Source organism: Sus scrofa, chromosome 8 (assembly GCF_054392235.1).
Source record: "Sus scrofa isolate SSC_HxYL_T2T_F1_AM1 chromosome 8, Sscrofa_HxYL_maternal_Yorkshire_Landrace_v2.0, whole genome shotgun sequence".
Taxonomy (NCBI): domain Eukaryota; kingdom Metazoa; phylum Chordata; class Mammalia; order Artiodactyla; family Suidae; genus Sus; species Sus scrofa.
The window spans coordinates 115,737,648-115,755,420 of NC_139390.1; the positions used below are offsets into that span (position 1 = coordinate 115,737,648).

At 42.0% G+C, this 17,773-nt stretch overlaps 1 long non-coding RNA gene across 1 annotated transcript in view; it reads right to left on the reverse strand.

Annotated features, from left to right (window-relative positions):
* The window catches only part of LOC102167944 (uncharacterized), a 101,255-nt gene extending 87,095 nt beyond the window's left edge, over positions 1 to 14,160 (reverse strand). The window contains exons 1-2 of the long non-coding RNA XR_014813142.1: positions 14,012 to 14,160; positions 11,937 to 12,162 (exon numbers count right to left, since the gene is read on the reverse strand). This is a non-coding gene — a long non-coding RNA (uncharacterized LOC102167944). The remainder of the gene's footprint in view (positions 1 to 11,936; positions 12,163 to 14,011) is intronic.
* Positions 14,161 to 17,773: the final 3,613 nt, after the last annotated feature.

Consider the following 17,773-nt stretch of genomic DNA (forward strand, 5'->3'; position numbering starts at 1 on the left):
CAACACTGTGCAATAACCTACATGGGAAAATAATCTGATAGGAAGTGGATATATGTATAACTGATTTGCTTTGCTGTACACCTGAAATTAACACACTGTGTAAATCAACTATCCCTCAATAAAGTCTGAGAACAAGGAAAAGCAAATAATCAAACATAACTCTGATCTAATCATGTTTTTAAAAAATCAGATAAACCCCAACAAAGAGAAATTCTCTCACCAGTACCCCTCAAAACTCTCAAAGTCATCAAAAATAAGAATGTCTGAGAAACCATCATTGCCAATAAGAGCATAAGGAGATGTAACAACTAAATGTTATGTGATATCCTGGAATAGAGAAAGGACATTAGGCAATAACTAAGGAAATCTTAGTATGAACTTTAGTTAGTAACAATGTATATTGATATTGGTTCATTAATTGTTAACTAATGTATCATACTAGTGTAAGATGCTAAGAATAGAAGAAATTGGATGTGGAGTATATGGAAACTCTCTGTACTTTCTTCACTTTTTTTCTATAAATCTACAACAAGGGGATTTTAGGAGTCCAGCATTTTAGGATTCAGCACAGTCATTGCTGTGCAGGGGATCGGATCCCTGGCCCAGGAACTTCTGTATGCTGTGGGCGTAGCTAAAAAAAAAATAAAATTTTTTAAAGTTACTGTTAGAGAGGGTTTATGAAAGTTTACTTCGATTTAAAAAAAAAAAAAACTTGACAAAAGTACAGAATCCCTTGCCTAATTATATGGGCTTATGTGCATAATTACAGTGAATACTATGACTACTCAGATAGCCAACCGGAAAAGTACATTTCTTGAGGCATAGCTCCTAAAAATTAGAGGTGAGGGGTAAATTTAGGGGACAGACAGTTATAAGATTTTTCTCAGAAAGGTACTCACTGGCATACCAGCAGATTTTCTCAATGTTAGCCTTTAGTTCAGCAATGAAGCCACTGTGCCCATTAAATTATGATTCTTGCATCCTGCATCAATGTCCAACAAGTTCTTCCAAACATGGAGGTCTTGATAAATGGGGTGCAGTTTCAACTATAGCATTCAAGACTTCTTCTGGGAGTTCCCATTGTGGCTCAGCAGTAACAAAACTGAGTAGTAATCATGAGGACTCGGGATCGATCCCTGGCCCTGCTCAGTGAGTTAAGGATCCAGAGTTGCCATGAGCTGTGATGTAGGTGGCAGACACAGCCTAGATCTGGCATTGCTGTGGCTGTGGTGTGGGCCAGCAGCTACATCACCAATTCACCAATTCAAACCCTACCCTGGGAATTTCCATATGCCTAGGGTGCAGCCCCAAAAAGCAAAAAGAAAAAGACTTCTCGGCTGTATAAAATAGCCATCCACCTTGAGATCTTAGAGATCCTGTACTATGTTCATGAATTTTAGTTGATTTTGAAATAGTTCCTGATTATCATCTAATGAAAACAGAAAAGCAAAGAAGGGGACAGGGGTCAGGGGAAGGAGCCAGCCATTGCCTGATTATCTTGCATGCCACCTTCAAATGATAAAATAAAACAAATGTGATAAGGGAGGCAATAATTATACCTCTGTCTCTTAAAACCTTAATTTCCTTGCTTCTTCCACGTGAAGAAACATGGCAGTGTAGCTACTGCCTGCCTGAAGGTCCCCCAGCAGAAACCTGATATCCCCACCTTTCCTAAGCCTTGGCTGGAGGTACTGGCAGACAATGCTGCCTGTCTCTGAGTTAATCACTTTGTATAATAAAGTATATAGAATCAGTTCTGCTGTCAACTTCTGTTCATATATTCAACGGGACAGCTTCCCAAGCTAAAAGCTATTCTTTGGCCAAGTTGTTTAACTTCCCTGGGCCTCAATTTCCTTATGTGAAAAATGGTAGTTTGGTGCCAGATTATAAAAGCTCTCTCAGTCTACATACAACTGCCTGAGAATAACTGGAGACCCAGAGCTTCTGCACTTTGTCCCTGTTATTTTAGCATATGGTAATTCTATTTCTGTCACCATCGCTTTTCAGTAAAGTTGACTTCAGTTTGAGTTACAACCTGCCCTATCACCCTCACTTGCCCACTCTTAATGTCAATCAATCCATTTACCAAACTAGAAAATGGCTTAGGAAACTCTTATGTCCCAAAGAGCCAAATTCTACATCTCGATAACATTTTAATTTGTTCTTGTGACTCTAAATATCATTTTCAGGAAGTACACTCATTTCTGGAGAGTGGCCAGTTCATGGTACTTTATCCACAAAAATGTATTGTCTCATATTTTTGCGGCTGGAAGTCAGAAACCCAAGTGTTGGAAGGGCTGGTTCCATCTGTGGTCTGGAAGAAAGAATCTGTTCCATGTGTCTCCTAGTTTCTGGTGGCCTCAGGCATTCTCCTTGTGCCTGCACATTGTTTTCTATCAAGGTCTGTTTCTGTGGCCACATTTCCTCTTTTTAGTGGACATCAGTCATACTGAGTAGGGCCCCTGCTAATGACCTTATGTTAGTTTGATCATCTGCAAAGACTCTTATTTCCAAATAAATTTACATTCAGAGGTACTGTGGGATACAACTTCTACATCTTCCTCACAATGTGACCCATAACGAAAGGAAAAACTGTTATTCCTAATAAAAGGTAAACATCTTTTCTATTCCAAGCTTGACTTTTATGAAATGATACTATCATCTGACATCTAGTTGGCATAGTCTTGCTTTCATTTCATATTTACATAACCTTTTCCTCCTCTTCTTTTTCCCTTTCCCCATCACTATGTCTTTCTTCCTATATGATACGAAAATCTAAGAATTTGATGCAGACTTTTGAACCTTCTGTTTTTTCTTCCAATTATCTCATTCGGAAAATAAAAAAATAACAAATGGGACCTAATTAAATGTAAAAGCTTCTACACAGCAAAAGGAACCATTTAAAAAAATGAAGACCACCCACAGAATGGGAGAAAATCTTTGCAAACAAAGCAACTGACAAGAGGTTAATCTCCAAAATATTCAAACATTTCATGCAGCTCAATAGCATACAACCAAATAACCCAATTAAAAAAATGGTCAGATCTAAATAGACATTTCTCTAAAGAAGACATGCATGCAGATGTCCAAAAAGCACATGGATAGATGCTCAACATCACTAATTATGAGGGAAATGCAAGTCAAAGCTACAATGAGAGATCACCTCACACCAATCAGAATGGGCATCATCAAAAAGTCTACAAACAATAAACTCTGGAGAGGGTGTGCAAGAAAGGAACCTTCCCACACTGCTGGAGGGAAAGTAAATTGATGCAACCACTATGGAGAGCAGTATGGAGATTCCTTACAAAACTAAAAATAGAACTACCACATGATCCAGCAATCGTACTCCTGGGCATATATCCATAGAAAACCATAATTCAAAAAGATATGTGCACTTCAATGTCCACTGCAGCGCCATTCACAGTAGCAAAGACATTGAAACAACCTAAATGTTCACTGACAGATGAATGGGTTACGAAGATGTGGTGCATGTATACAATGGAATATTAGCCATAAGAAAGAATGAAATAATGTCATTTGCAGCAACATGGATGCAACTAGAGAGTATCATACTAGGTGAAATAAGTCAGACAGAGAAAGACAAACATCATAACGATATCGCTTATATGTGGAATCTAATAAAAAACGACACAAAAGAACTTATTTATAAAACAGAAACAAACAGATTTCAAAAATCAAATTTAGGGTCACCAAAGGGGAAACCATGGCGATGGGGGGGAGGGAAAAATTGGGATGAGGGGATTAGCACATACACACTACTATATTTAAAATAGATAACCAGGAAGGACCTGCTATACAGCACAGGGAGGACTACTCAATGTTCTGTAATAACCCGTATGGGAAAAAAGAATAGATTTATGTATACGTGTAACTGATTCATTTTGCTATAAATCTAAAGCTAATGCAACATTGTAAATGAACTATACCCCAATCAAATTTTCAGAAATTACGTCACTGAAAGAAATTAGCCTCAGACAATGTGGATCATAACCCAGAACTCTTTGTTTAGCAGGGCTGGCTAGAAAAATGTGGTACTTAAACCCAGGAAAGACTTGAGGGAGGGAGAGTAGGGTGAGGGAGGGAGGAGTCAGTACCTGCAATGAAATGAAAAGCGGCCCAAGGAAAGGTGAGATTCTAATCAAATCTGTAAATCCATCAACCCAGGCTTGGATCGTTAGGAAACTTGCGTGTAGCAAGCACTGCAGCATTTGTATACTTCTTGGTTATAAGAGAACACGCCCTCGTCCCAGATCCTAACTATCGTCATGGAATAAAATTGGCTCTGGTTTGAAACGGCACTTATACCACGGTGCCATTAGTACCTACAAAATAGACCTGGAACTTAACCACTAGCAAGATACACATAGTACAAAAGCCAACAAAGCCCACCAGAAATTCTACGTAAAGCTCCTGGGTCTGAGACTGGTCAGTAATTAGCCTCTCTGTACTTAGCACTTAGCAAGGAGGATGCCAATGCTGAAAGGCATGTAGCATATTTAAATCATCTGCTCTTTTTCTGGCTTGATAGATACACGAAAAAGGAATCCGTGTCCGTACTCAACCACAGTAAACCTTCCTCCTGCCATTTACATGTTTATATATGCAACGTGTCTAGAAGTTTCATGGCACAGGAAATTCAGCAAATTTGATAAAGAGCTGGTTTTTTTTTTTTTTCTTTTTTCCTTTTTATGGCCACATCTGTGGCCTATAGAAGCTCCTGGGCTAAGGGTCAAATCGGAGCCGCAGCTGCCAGCTGGCCTAGGCCACAGCCACAGTAATGCTGGATCCAAACCGCATCTGCGACCTATGCTGCAGCTTGTGGCAACACTGGATCCTAACCCCCTGAGCAAGGCCAGAGAGCAAATTCCCATCCTCATAGAGACAATGTCGGGTCCTTTACCTGCTGAGCCACCACGGGAACTCCTAAAGAATGATTTTTAGACTGCCTAGATCTTTTGAAGTCCACTTGAAAGATATTTTCTTTTTTGTAATCTTAGTAGGTCCAAGAAGAAAAAACTCAGAAACATCACTTTGTTTTTTTCACGCATTTTTGCTCGATGTAAGTTGAATTTCAATGGTTTCTGGGACTGCCAATATAATGAATATTAGTCTCTCTTTTTATCCACATCTATTATCATGGGTTCAATATGTTCCTTACATCTCTGTGTTCTTACTTTATGTGTATATCTATGCCAGATTGTACTCTAAGACTGTAAACTGCCAGAACAGTACTCCCCAAACTGCAGTGTGTATAAAAACAACTAAATTTTATTTTTAAAAAAGCGTGTTGGAAGCCATTACCCAAAGAGATTCTCAATCCATATTTGGAAGAGAGACCCAAAAATCTGTGTTTGTAGCAAGCGCCCGACATGTTTCTGAGGCAGCTGGTCTTAGAACCCACTTTGGGAAACAAACTGAAAGGATAGGGACTAATTCCATTTCAGATGATTTAGACCAAGCAGGGAGATTAAGTCTAGGGGTTGGCTAATGCTAGCTGCCTCCTAAGCACCCCTTACAGCCAACTTGCGTACAGAAATGGAGTTGATGAGGTTCACTAGCTGCTGAGAAACAAAATATAGGGCTGATGGATATTTTTTCCCTGGTTGGTAAGGATGACTATTAATTCTTAGACAAATTACTCAAACTCCCTGTTTTCTTTGGTGCATACAATTCCTTTGGGAACATTGCTCTATGAATAGCTATTCTCTTTATGATTGACAACATATAAATCGACAGTGTTTATAGTTGTAGAGATGTGCTCATTTCTCTTTCTCTATTGTCCCTCAGCATATCACCTCTCTTCACATGGGTCTGATGTCATTGAGGAAGATGCATTTATTTTATTGATTGCAAAAATATTGTGCAGGAAGGAAAGTATGCAGGAGGCAATACCATGACACTAGGGCTAGTGTTTCTGTAACTTCAGCACCCCTGGCAGACATTTCACCTGATCCTGGGTGAGGTAGCCAAGTACCCTATGCCCCTTCACTCTTTTTATAGCCTCCCACAGTTCTGTGTCATTGACAATTTACTTATCTGAATCCCACTGTCATTTCTCCTTGAGGGTAAGAATTATGTCTAAACCATCTGTGTATTCACAGCTCTTGGCAAAATGTCTGACTTCAAGTAGACAATGAAAACACAAGAGTCTAATGAATGAATCAATAAACTAACCTCCTGGAAAAGTAGAGCTAGTTTCTCCCACAAGCTTCTAGGAAAACTCCTAGTTTCTCTAGTGCTATTGGATCCATACAGAAACCCACACGGCCAGGGTTTTTCTCATCTTTGTTTTCATAATGTCTCTTTTTAAAAATCCATCTGTAAGTCTATTTTTTCAAGTATGAATTGGACACAAGTTGGTAAAAGAAATGGCGATTTGGGAAAGTTTATCGTTCATCATCTCCTAAAATGTTCTTAGGGCACCAGAATCCTGGAATGAAATGAAGACCAGCCCACCAAGAAAGGGGAAAGGAAAATCTCTAATCTCCTTGGCATCATCCTGCCCCATTTCCTACCCATCCATGGCTCTTATAGCTGAGCTATTTTCTACATTGAGGCATCCTTGATAGAAAAATAAAGGATGTAACTAGAATCTAACTGTAAATAAGACAGTCTAATCTCTGAGGTACAGCAGGAAACGAAAGATCGATTTTTAAGATCTGCATGACTCTGACAGCTGGTGGTTTTAAAGCTCTGATACAGAAAGACAGAAGAGTAGCCTGAAAAAGAGAAACAGCATAGAATTGTGTTTGGGTAGAGGCTCTTTTCTTGAGAATACAGAAAGCAGGGCTCCCACAAAATGCCCCAGAACTGAGGCTTTCTCTTGCTTTTTGGTCACAAGACAAAAATGGCGTAATGATTCAGGGCAGGAATTTTCGAATCGGACAAGACGAGGCTTAAACGTTGTCGGGCCTTGGGAGTTATTTCAACTATGGGAACCTCAATTCCCTCATCACTAAAAATGAAGATAAAAATGCCTCACGGATTGTTGCCGGTGTGTATCTCTAGACAGCACAGAGAGCATACAGAGATTAGTTAGGGCAGTGCCCAGCGCATTGTAAATGCTCCACAAAAGGCAGAGCGCACTGAACTTTGAACAAACTCAGAGAACAGCCAGGGTGGGGACTGGCCCCTGGTTGCCCAACTGCTCTGTCATCCTTATCGATCCCATCTCTCCTGCTTCTCCAGGTCTTCGTATGGATCTAGCACTGTACTTTTTCTAAAACATCCATCATTTTAAGTCTTCCGTTAAATTGAACCCTATGGAAATTGCTGATATTCCGCCCTTTTTGACCCGCAGAAAACAGTTATTTCATACCTTTCAAATGAATCGCTCTCCATCAGTTAAACGTCATTTTCCATTGTTAAGAGACTTTTTCCAGTGAATAAACAGTTTTGGGAAAATGATCTTCCCAAGGCTAAAATCATAGCATTATGGTGAGTTCACCCACGGAACTTAAATGAGTCCTAAGATATGGGATTGAGTTTATAAAATTTCTCTCTACTATAAGCTTTATATAAAGCCCCTGTGATTACATCCATGAAAAGGCTCTTCTTCTGTGTTTCACAATAAGAATTTTATAGAAAATTATACGCTGTGTAACTGGGGATTTTAAAGACAATTTTTCTACATTTAATCCAAAACTGTTTTCTTTCTACCACCCATGAAATCAAGAAACGACAAAAGCAGTGGTTACTGAAAATAAAAGCCTCCTAGGCAACCATCTCATACAATACAAAAATCATCTAATGTTGGCAGAAATGGTCCCTTGGAAATAGTGGCTCATTTGTTTAGCGTTCTTCTGTTATTAACTTCTGGTGATCAGGAAGTGGGAAATGGAAAGGATGCCACAGAGAATCATTCAGAACAACACATCGGACCGAGAGAACCATTTAGCTGACAGGCCACTTAATGCACTTTGGATTAAAAGCAAACAAACGTAGAAAAACAAAGAAAAAATGTAAATCCCCTGCTGGAGAGCGTGAGGCCCCTGAAAATTCTGGCAGATTCCTGAGGTCTCTACAAAGAGCCCATTTCAATGTTACTGTCTCAAAACAGTAACAAATGATGAGTACGTTTAAAAGAAGCTAGAAAAATGAAAAAGAGAAATTTTTATCTGGAAGGTGGCAATGTGGTTTTTGTTTTTTTTTTTTTGCTTTTTTTTTTTTTATAATTTCTTTTGCCACATCCTTGACATGCAGGAGTTCCTGGGGCCAGGGAGTAAATCCATGCCACAGCAGTGACTCGAGGCCCAGCAGTGGCAACACTATTTCCTTAACCACTAGGCCACCGGGAAACTCTGCTGGAAATTGGCAATGTTTAAATGAGATGTTGGAAATGCCTAGTGGCTCATGGCCTTTTGTAACCTTAAGTGCACAGATGCCTTGGCTGGGGTAGACCCTACAAAATCAGGTCTGACTTGACTGTGGAGCCCTATCTGCAACTTTCTTCTGTGTATCGCCAGAAAGCCTTGAGCCCAGTCTTTGGGTTTTCTTACTGAACTCTTTGTGCTGTCACTTACTTCAAATGATAATTGTGTCCACATTGAAACCCCTGCTGAGTGCAGAAACTGCACTGCACTGACCTTCAAAGGTGAGTGACAGGCCCACTGTAAGCCCAGAACAGAACAGGGGCCCCTCTCCACCACAGGACAGAGGTAAAGGATGCTTATCTTCTCTTGCTGGGACTTTAACTATGACACCATTGAGCAAAACCAGCTAAAGGGTGAGCGCATTCTTCCTTTCTTACTATTTCCTTCCCTACAGTTTTTTTTAAAATTTTTTAATAGAGTTGATTTATCATGCTTTGTCCAATTCCTGCTGTACAGCAAAGTGACCCAATTATACATATATATATACACATTCTTTTCCCCATATTATCTTCTATCATATTCTTTCACAAGTGATAGGATACAGTTCCCTGTGCTATACAACCTACCGACAGTTTCTTGTACTGGAAAATAGGATAATAACGGCATAGGCACAGATGGATTTCCCAGTGCAGGAACCCAGATGTGGAGTGGAAGAATCCCTGCTTCCACACAAAGCAGGTTAGGGATATTTTCTGTCATTAACAGCAGATTCAGAGATGGGGATCATATCAGGCTTGCAAAATGAAATACTTTCAACTTATGAGATTTACTGGGCTCATAGGGAAATTATGAGATTTCTAGCTCACGAAGCTGGAAAGTCAAGTCAGGTGCATTTGCCCTTGAAGAGTGACTTTTTCTTGAATTCATTTTTTTCTTTTAAAGATTTTAGTTTATTGTGGTAGGAACCCTTAACATAAAATCTACCCTCAAAACAATTTTTTTTTTTTTAAACCTAAATGCATTGGTCGTTGCTTCATACCTTCACTTGTTCCCTGGACAGAGAAACCTTTTCTGTTATTTGCCATAAAAATAAGTGCTTCAAAATGAAGTAGAGTTAAATCAGTTTTTTGATAACATGTCATGTTTTGTTTTGTCTGAAGTTAACGATGGCCTTAAAATAAAACAGTTAAATTTGTTTGTATAAACACGACCATTTTAAAACCAAATCTTTTGAGATTTCTTGACAATGCTTTATCCTTCCAAACCAATTAGTGAATTTTATAGCTGTCTCAGTCCTTTTGGGCTTCAGTAACAAATTACTATAAACTGGGAGGCTTTTATTTCTCACAGTGCTGGAGGCTGGAGATCTGAGATCAGAGTGCCAGCAATGGTTGGGTCAAGGGCCAGCAATGGTCGATCTTCACAGTGGTGGGGCGGCGGGGGCGGGGGTGGTGCTCTCACTCTTACTCTCTAGCTTCTTATAAGGATACTAATCCCAATCATCAGAGCTCCACCCTCATCACCTAATTACCACCCAAAGAAGCCAAAGACTCCATCTCCAAATACCATCACACTGGAGTAGTTTCAACATAAGAATTCTGGGGGAAAACAAACTCACAGTCCAATTCAATAGATTCCAGTCATAAACAAGACCAATCATTATGTAACAATTGCCTCCCTTTGCAACACAAGGACCAAAAGGAACCAGCCTATATATAAACAACCACACTCACTCTTCCCTCTGACTAGTCCATCCTCTCCACAAAGTTATTAGCCTTTCTTGCCTCCTTCAAGTCATTACTCAAGTGTTACCTTATTGAGACTTTCCCTGCTCAATCAGTTCAAAATTACAATCCTGTGGGAGTTCCCATTATGGCTCAGTGGGTTAAGAACCCAACATAGTGTCCATGAGGATGGAGGTTGAATCCCTGGCCTCTTTCAGTGGGTTAAGGATCTGGCATTGCCACAAACTGCAGCATAGGTCACAGATGCAGCTTGGATCTGGTATTGCTGTGGGTATAGGCTGGCAGCGGTTGCTCTGATTCAACCCCTAGCCTGGGAACTTCCATATGCCCAAGGTGCAGCCACAAAAAGACAAAAATTTAAACAAAACGACCAATCCCTACATCTTATCTTCCTTCCCTGCGTATTCATCTCAACAGGACCTTTACCATCTGCATTGTTATATATTTTATTTATTCAGGAAAGTCTCCACTTTCCATAAGGGAAGGGGTTTTTGTCTCTTATTGGCTGCTGTATCCCCAGGATCTAGAAGAGTGTAGGCATATAGTACACAGTAAAGACCAATCATATGAAGGAAAGAGAGACTTGTGTAATTAAAAATTCCCTTTGTATTCATCTCCGAAGTCACTCTACTATGAGTGGAATTAATTTATAGATGGTCCCCAACTTAAAATGATTCTACTTAATGATTTTCCTGCTCGACAAGGGTGTGAAAGCGATAGGCCTTCAGTAGAAACCATACTTTGTATTTTGAACTTGGATCTTTTCCCAGGCTAGAAATGTGTTGTACCATGTTCTCTCATGACACTGGGCAGTGGCCACAGCTCCCAGTCAAACAACTGATAAACTTACAATCATTCTGGACCCACACAAACATTCTGTTTTTCACTTTCAGTATTCAACAAATTACATGAGATATTCAACACCTTATTATAAAATAGGCTTTGTGTTAGATGATTTTGCCCAACTGTAGGCTCATGTGTTCTGAGTATGCTTAAGTATCTATTAGGAGATGCCATGCTGCTCCATGGCTTAGGTGATCAGGTATATTCTTTGCATTTTCCCCTTGGGTTATTCAACTTAAAATAGCTTTATCAGGCCATAACCCGGCTATAAATTGAGGAAGATTTGTGTATATCCAGGAAAAAATATAACATAAAAGGTTTTTGCAGGGCAAATCAAACAAACTAAAATAAATAGTGATAGTAAATGTGACAGGTTATTTTTTGATGTTGCGAAATAGGACATGGAAAAGGGTAAGCTCTGTGGGGAAAACATACAAATCCTATATTTGAGCAGAGATACTAATTTTCAAAAGGGCTTTCTGGTGCTTGGAATGCTACAACAATAAGCAGTGTTCATGGTCATAACCAGTATTAATGGGTGAATTGGCTGCAGTTTACTGTGGATTTTTGGTTCCTTCACAGGTGACTGAAGAGGTTGCTAAACTTAGTAAACTGAAACCAAAGGAAAGATTTCCCTAAGCTGCTGACAGGCTCTACCTGCCAGGAGTTTGATGTTTCTGAGCTGGAGGTGCAGTGGAACAGCGAAAGCCACTTCCTGTAGCTAATGAGCCCTTTTGCAGGTGCTCTGCACTGCTGAGGCCTCACAAAAGTCAACACCGCATCAGGGATTGCTCAAGGGAACTTTCTGGAGCCTAATTGGGTTTTCCCATATTGTCATTAGGCACAGCTATTGGCATGCCCCGGGGTGACCTGAGCTGCCGGCTTTGTACTCATTGCTGCCTTCTTCAGCACTCAGCTAGAGAAATGTTTACAATGTGTCAATTTACAGAACAGAAAGGGCTGAAAGGGATTTAGTGGGATGCCTGATGGCAGCCCATGGATGCTCTCTCACCTCACAGGCGATCTCCTTCAGAAGCAAGGTAGACAGTCCAGAGGAACTAGGACCAGCAGCATCTATTCTGTCCTCTGTGTGAGGAACAATGGGTCACAGGGTGGCTTCTTCCCTCCACCTTCCGTTTTCACTGCTGTTAAACTTTCTTCTAGGTAGAAGGCTGGGTCTAGATAGCAGGCTTCTAGGTAGTAGGTTGGGTCATCTACGTTCCATGACGCAGGCATACCTTGGAGATCAGGCAGTTAAGTTCAGACTACAGAAATAAGATGAACACTGGAGTAAAGCAAGTCACATGAAATTTTTGATTTCCCAGTGTATATAAATGCTATGCTTACATCAGCTCTAAAAAAACAATGTACATATCTTAATTTTTTTTTTTTTTTTTCCTTTTTGGCTGCCCCACAGCATATGGAGTTCCGGGGCCAGGGATCAGATGTGAGCTGCAATCAGGACCTCAGTTGCAGCTGTGGCAATACTGGATCCTTAACCCGCTGTGCTGGGCTGGGGATTGAACCTGCAACCCGGCGCTCCCAAGACACCGCTGATCCTGCTGAGCCACAGCAGGAACTCCATATCTTAATTTTTAAAATAGTTTCTTGCTAAGAAGAATGCTCATCATCATCTGAGCCTTTAGGGAGTCAGAGAAGTAACATCAAAGGTCACCGATCAGCATCATAAATAATAGTGAAAGAGTCTGAAATATTGTATTACCAGAATGTGACACAGAGACAGGAAGTGAGCAACCACTGGTGGAAAAATGGCACCGACAGACTTGCCACAAACCCTTCCTTTGTAGAAAATGCAGTATCTGGGAAGCACAGTGAATTAAAGAGCAATCAAATGTGGTATTCCTGTACTCTCCTGCCAACTGGCTTAATGAAAGCTGTCCAGGGAGTGTTGCTTTAATGACTGAGTTATCAGCAGAGCATGGAGAGGGCGAATATCCACACTCGATGAAATATTTCATTCCACCCTAACCTCATGGAGGAATGAGGAATTTCACAGATTGACTTTCTCAAAAGAAAAAATACATTCACCATATTTTCTTTAAGAACAAGCATGCCATGGTTGGCAACTGGAGTATGGAGGGTGAGTATAAAGGTTCAACTCTTGGGCTCGGTAATCAGATAGGACTGCCTCTTATTAGGTATGCGTGCTTGGCTATGGCCCAATTTCTGTGACTATGAAATAGGGCTAATAAAAGTATCTACCACTTGGGGTGGTGGTAACAAATGAAACCATGTACATAAATTATTTAAGACCATGCGGAGCACACAATCTCTCAATACACACGCAGTGTTACAATTTCTTGTTACACCTTCGAAAAGAAAACCCTATAGTTCTTCCCTACTGTGTAGGGGAAAAAAAAACAGCCTTCTTTCCTATGAGTCTTTATCCCGTGTTCTTCTTTCCCGTACGTCTCCCGTACGTTTTTTTTTTTTTTTTTTTTTTTTTTTTTTTGTCTTTTTGCCATTTCTAGGGCCGCACCGGCGGCGTGGAGGTCCCCAAGTTAGGAGTCTGATCAGAGCTGTAGCCGCCCGCCTGTGCCCGAGCCACAGCAACGTGGGATCCGAGTCGCGTCTGCAACCTACACCACAGCTCAGGGCAACGCCAGATTCTTAACCCACTAAGGAAAGCCAGGGATCGAACCCGCAACCTCATGGTTCCTAGTCGGATTCGTTAACCACTGCGCCACGATGGGAACTCCCGTATGTCTCCTTTGTGACTCAGTAACACAAAACACGTCACTTTTGACACTTCGGATCACCACATGTCTTGGGGTTTTTCCCTTCACCAGGCAATTCACCAAGCCAGCTGGGTATCCCACCATCTAATTCAGTTCTGACACTACCTACCCACTTACAGCATCAGATCGCACAGTTTAAGGGCTCCGTCCCCGTGCTGCCGCCTTCCAGACGCTAATGATAAACCCAGGTCGTAACCTGTGCTTCTGACACCCCCCCACACACCCCCCACCCACCCAGCCCCCGGCTACGGTGCTTCAAATGACTCCTCCTTGAGTTTGAATAACTGGCCAAAGCGGCACACACAATTCACAAAAACATTTTACTCACCTTGGCGCGTTTGTTCCTACAAAATACGATAAAGAATACAGAGGAACATCCACGTGGAACAGATGGGGAGAGCGGGGTATGGGGGAGAAAGGGCACAGAGCTTCCATGACCTCCCGACTACCCTCACTTGTTCACCACCCCCTAAGCTCTCCAAAGTCAGGCCTCTCTGAGTTTTTAGGGCAGCTTCATTACGTAGGCGGGACTAACTCAGTGGCCCCTGGTGATTGGTCCAACCTCCAGCCCTTCTCCCCTCCCCGGAGGTCGGTGGGTGGGACTGAAAGCACCAACCCTCTGATCACTAAGTTGGCTACACCGGCAACAAGCCCCACCCTGAGGTGCTTCCAAAACTCATCTCATTAACATAACAAAAGATTCTTTGATTCGTTGATTATCCTCACCCTCTTGGAAACTCCAAGGGGTTCGGGAGCGATGAGCAAAAAAGGGGGATAAAGATCTAAAACATACTTATTATAAATCATGATATCGCAATGTGAGCAAAATGCATTAAACTCTTCTTCCCATGAATATAGGATCAATCTAGAGTGTTAAATAATATCACAGACACCTCTCGAGCATCTGCGCTTATGAGACCAGAAGGAGATAAAGGGTGGTTATCCAGTTCTAACTGCGTTTCAGCTGCAACTGGTCAACTCTTATTTTCTGAAGAATAGTTAACAGGCTTATGTTGACTTTCACCATTTCCGGCTCCTTTTCCACATCTGCTTCAGGGCCTAATTAGCAGTGAAAGAGCTGAAGGAAAAGAAAAGTCATAGAGAAAAGAGGAGACACCAGGGGCCAGGAGGATCCCAAGCAAAGCAAAAGCCATGAAGCTGCGGGCAGGAGCCCAGGCCGGTGGAGACGCATATGGGATTTATTCCTTAAGTTAGGGTCTGCTTGGAGCCCTGGAGGGGCCGCTGAACAGCTCTGGGTCAGTGGCCACTGATCAACAGGCCTGCGTTGTACTTTTCTACTGTAATTATCCTAGGGAGAACCACAAAGTGTTAAATGAGAGCGAACCTGTCTGAAAAATCCTGGGAATTAGCATGAGGTCATGCAGTATCTTGACAGTTAGAGACAAGATCAGCCTCTTTCATTGCCTGTGTCCAGAGCAACAGAGAGCCACACTCTGGGACTCTGGCCACATCTGAAGGTTATCTGCTCAAATCCACCTTCCTTTTCTTCCAGGGTGATAGGATTTATGGGCAAGACTGTGTGGCCAGGGGACTGAGTTCCCACCAGGGCGTCATGAGCACAGGTGTTTACGCCTTTTCCCGATGGGTGATTTTAACAGAGCGGCAGGGCCTACACACTCCCTTTCTGCCCCTGCACCCCCTTCCTTCCCCTGCTGTCTGCATGTACCTGCAAGACCTGGAATCGCCCTGTGAAGAAATCCACTGAGTCATCTGAACATCCACACTGGGCTGCTGTGTGGATGAGAAATAAATTCTGTTGTGTCTGAATCATTGATACCGCAGTTTAGCCTATCCCAATTCATACATGGCCTTCCATCCCACAGTTGGAAATGAATTCCCTTGGATTACAGCTTTATTTCTTTCTCCAACCCCAATAAAAGACAAATATGTCTGGGGACTATAAAATAAATGCTTTCTGAGTCATTTTCTCCTTTGTGAGATGATTCAATCAGATTTCCTGAAAAGTGATGATGACATAGGTCACAGACGAGAGGACATAAAAGATAGGAACATGTAGAAGAAGGCGAGAAAGTCAGGACTCTGAGAGAGTAGGTGAGAGTGGCCTTGATATCCCCAACCACACTGTGTGCAGCCTGTTGCAATCAACATTGCGGACTTGGTAAGACCAAACACTATCCTCTCTGTGCTTGGGCGGTGAATGGCTTTTTTCTCAGCCTTGCTCAGGAAACCAGTCGTACGTTGTCTGCTGTTCTCTGGGACGCTTTAAAGGCGTTCCTCTCTATTGACTGAGCATCTATCATGCGCCAGCTAATGGACACAATGTCCCAAAGAGCTGCCTTCCCCCTGCAGGAGTCCACAGACCTCAGACACCAGTGGCTGGGTTTCCTATGGGGCAAGGTGGGGCTCACATCTGGTACCCAAGGTCGCCAGGGCTGGGGGATCCCACTGAACAAAGTGACAGCTGATGTTTTTCATAAAGGTGCCTCCTTCCAAAGAAGCTTTGATCTCTTGGACTCATTTGGGCTCTGCTACGAACCAAATATATGTTTCTCATTACAAACCACAATAACACAAGGTGAAGCTGAGAAAAATACAGTAAACTCTTCTTAGCCTGGATATATGATAAAGTCAGGATGCTACATAATATCACAGACACCTCTCAAACACCTGCACTTATGAGACTAGGAGGAGATAATGGGTGATTATCCACAGCTCTAGCTGCATGTCAGCTGCAGCTGGTCAACTCTTAAGAAGTAATTATCAGGCTGATGTTTGTTTCACCATCTCTGTCTCCTTCTCTCCACCATCTGGTTCAGGTGCTAATCAGCAGAGCAACAGCCAAAGGTCTTCCTGACCCAAACAGCCATTTCCAAACTATTTCAACTCAGTAAAGGAGCATTTCTTGACACCCTACTGTGTATAGGGCTTTAGGTATTTGCTGGGGCATGAACTTTCCTTGTTCTCCTTTAGGATGAAGAACTTCCCCCCGTATGTCCACGTCTGCCCTTGTTCTGGGAGACTGAAGTTCAGAAGCAGGGTGGGCCTCCATTAATGCAGGAGCTGAGGTAGGGGAGGATCCCGGCCCTTGTGGATATCTGGGCAGAATAAAGGAACATTCTTCATCTCTGTTCCCAGCCTTCCTCCCCCATCAAGGCTTTTGACTTTTCCACAGCTCTTTGCTCTTGATTCAAATTGGCTCCTGATGTAAAACACTGGATCAATCCCAAACCTTGGTTCTCTACACAAAATCTTGGACCATTATTGAGGAGTCCAGGCCAGAAACGAATAAGACCTCTATTCATCAGTTTCCATGAGCTGCAGGACTCAGAGGCTGTTTCAGGGTTGGCTCAGTTACCAGATCGTCCCCTGATGGGAAAAGGCATGAGGCCATAATGATCTGTTTACTCCATTCATTCCTAAGCCACCAGGAAAACCAATAAGCATTGCCGTTCGCTTTCCTGAAACTGAACTCCTCTTTAAAACGCCGCCTTTTTTTTTTTTTTTAATCTCTTTATCTGCTTCACCTATGGCATATGGAAGTTCCTTGGCTGAGGTTCAAATTGGAGCCCCAGCTGCCAGCCTGCGACAGTCACAGTAATGACAGATCCGAGCCATGTCAGCAACCTACACCTACACTGTTGAGCTCTTAACCCTCTGAGCCACAACGGAAAATCCCTCAGTAAAGCACTATTAAAATAACCATCATGAGGCGTTTCTTTCGTGCCTCAGGGGTAATGAACCCGACTAGTATCTATGAGGATGCAGGTTCAATCCCTGGCCCCACTCATTGGGTTAAAGTTCTGGCATTGCCATGAGCTGCAGTGTAGGTCTGGCTCTGGTGTAGTCCCTCTTGCAGCTCCAATTTGACCCCTAGCCTGGGAATTTCCATGTGCTATGGGTGCGGTCCTAAAAAGACAAAATAAATAAAAAATAAAATGACCATCATGAATATTGCAAGAGGCAATTTACCAATCACCTCATCTCATCTACAGGGTCCCACATGTTTAGCAACAGGAAGAAAGAATTCAGACTTATTTAGTAATAAGCATGACATTTATTACCCATTCCTCGAATTGTCAAAAAGAAAGTTCTATTGCCTATGAATGAA